Raw genomic sequence first — 3,134 nt, 5'->3', positions numbered from 1 at the left:
CAGTTCATAATTCATTCTAAAGAATTAGATTGGTAAGTGATGGCAGTAATGAAGAATTTATAACTCCATACATGTGTAAAATAATAAACTATTCTATTAAGGTTTGCTGAGATTGTCAAGAATTGATCATTCAGAATAAAGATTTGTTGAATGAACAAAAAGCTCCTGCTGGTGTGCCTAGAGCATAATGTATTTAGAATTATTTATTTTTACCAGAATTATTATTAGGTTAAGAGCACATAAAATGGAAATGCACACTGCTATATTCCAGAACAACAACAACAAAAAGGTTTCAGGAAAAATCAGGATAAAATCCTCTTAAGTTTAATGGGAGGAAAAAAAACACTGTGTAATGTTAATTTGCAAATGTTTATGTAAAAATAGTCTGCTCATAAATGAAGAGTATCTGCCATTAGGAACATGCTCATAGCACAACTCTCTTTTTATGAACCACTTATTAAAATTTGTTTCTTGTAAGTCCTACCATATCAAGCAACGTACTTCTCCCACCTGGTTTGTAAACTACTGGAACTTGCTCAGTACAAATGATTTGTTTGGTTTACTTTAGAATCTAGCATGCCCCTGAAAAAGTAAATAGTAAAGGAATTGAAATGGAAAGTCACACAATTTGTGATGTTACATTCTTTCTCCCTACTCTTCCCTTCTCAGTTAGAGGTCCTTGTCTTGTCTTGTCTGGACAAGATTCTTCCAGCACAAAGTTGTGCCCAGCTCTGGTTCTCTAATTTACAATGGCCCTTGGATGAAGTGGCCGCAGCTTTTCCAGGCCAGCAGAGCTCATGGGCCAGGATACCCATCTTGAGGAGGAATGGGACTTAAAGGAGCCAGAGAGCTCAAAATGTCTCCCTTGCTCTTCATCAATATGGAAAATGTGCAGTCTTTTACATGATAGTTTTAGACCATTCTTGGAATGAAGCCTCTGGAAAAAGAACCAAATGCCACTCAGATATCAATTAATGTTATGGCATTTGATCCACCTAGGAACAGTAAGTGATACAGGTATAGCAGCAAGGTACAAAGAAGCTGAAAGACAGAAGAAGAGAAGTACAAGCACTTTAGATATTTTTCATGACCCTTTCAATGAAAAATAACAATGAGGAGATTCCCAAGTGCAGGCAAGGGTTGCTGTTCCAGTGGAGCTGTCTAAAATAATCTATAGAATAGCTCTGAAGGTACATTCTTAAGATCACTTAACACATTTTACCCTTTAACACATTGTCATAACCTATAATCAAGACGGTTAAAAACTTAAGATTTTTTTTCACATATTCATTGCCTGTTCAGATCTAGCATGCTGATTATTATAATTCTATTTTAGTGATGCAAAGGACAGAAGCAGAGGAAGGTAGTGAGATTAATTAATCTGGAATAAAACAGTGTGATCTTGTGATATGCCCTAGGATAGGATTTGGCTCCCATGTTGATATGACCTAAAAGGAGACAATTTCTTCTTCTTTTTCTTCTTTTTTAATGAAAATCAAAATATTGGATGATTTGGAAACTATGCAAGGACTTTTAAGCCACTGGTCCCACACCTACCTAAAATGATGTTAATGATAGAATATGCACATTCTCATTCATAGACATAACAAGGACTTTTCCTTCAAGATGGTTCAGGAGAGGGTTGGACCTTGAAAAAGACTGTCACTTCCTTAAAGACTAGCATTGGATCTGTTCACATCCTCATAGAATTAAATTCAACTGAGTTCCAGTGGGAGAACTCACAGGTATATAAATACAGAATCACAGCTTAAGAAAGCTAGAATATTCTTCAGAGTTGCTAGCATTTTTTTTAAATGCTAGGTACTGTTGTTTTTCTTGGTATCAGCTGTCTAATCAATCATAGACATGTAATATTATTCTGTACATGAAATATCCTCTTGGTATAAATAGCATTAAAATGAATTGACAGAAAACCGTTTTGAGTTTTATTCAGAGTACACTTTTTTTTAAGTCATATCCTTAACTGTGTTTTTTTACAGTTTTCTAAAAAATATAATAAAATTCACCATCCTCATTTCAGTTCATGTTGAGGGTGTGTGCTGTAACTAAAGCTGTGTTACACCCTCCTGCATTTACCATGGATGCAGTTCATCCCTTTGGATGCTTTCATAGAACCAGTAAATTAAAATCTGTTTCAGGGCAACTACCATTTTTCTAATTTATAGAAAAACCACTTTGATTCAGAAGTTACACCATGGAGGAGAAGGAAAGAATGTCCCCTGTCTTTTAAAAAGATTGCTTGAGATATTTCCCTTGGACTGCAGACTCCCAGGGCATGGCTTTTTACACGTCATCAGATCTCTTCTTCCTTGTGGTGTTGCAAGTAACAGCTGGATCACAACGAACCTCCTTCACAGATGTAGGAATGTTTATATTTAAGTGCCAAAGACTAAAGACCCTTTGCTTTCACTAACCAGTCACAGTTGGCATTGTTGTTGTATAGCTTATTTCTCTTCTCTAATTGTTTCCTGATAATACACCTTTTCATCCATGCCCACACTTGTGCAAAGGGCCCTGAAATATCAGCCAGGTTATAAATTCATTGGAAAATTGTGTGAAGAATGTGTGCTTTGTGAATACATGTAGGGAATTAATTTCCTTAGAGAGCTTTGCTTTTGTTATAAACATACCCATTCAATAATTTAAAAAGAAAAAAACCCCTAAAAAATTGTAATCTTGCAACCAAATATTCCAATTTAATCCCATTAGCTTTAAACTAGATTTATTTGAAAATAAGTGTTTTCAGCATTGCAGCTTAACTGAAATAAATAGAAAATGTTAGTCTTTTCTCTAAATTCAAATTTATCCAGCATAATTTAAAATGTAGCTCTTCTTTAAAAGTTAGTTGTTTTCTCCTTATTAAATACTTCTTTATATAATGTTCCCTTTTATTATTATTATATACAAAAAGGCTTTAATACATATGTCTGATGTTCTATCAAACTGTTAAATTTTCAACTGAGATTCCAAACTAAGTTGTAAAATCTATAAAAATTATTTTTTGAATTCTCATTTTCAGTTGGCAGTAATGTTAACATAAGACTTATTTTTGAGTGTGTGTAAAAAAAAATAGTTAAACCCTAACAAGGAACAAAATTGGCCACACCACACTA

The sequence above is a fragment of the Candoia aspera genome, chromosome 1 (assembly GCF_035149785.1).
Source record: "Candoia aspera isolate rCanAsp1 chromosome 1, rCanAsp1.hap2, whole genome shotgun sequence".
NCBI lineage: Eukaryota > Metazoa > Chordata > Lepidosauria > Squamata > Boidae > Candoia > Candoia aspera.
This window is presented reverse-complemented; position numbering follows the sequence as displayed.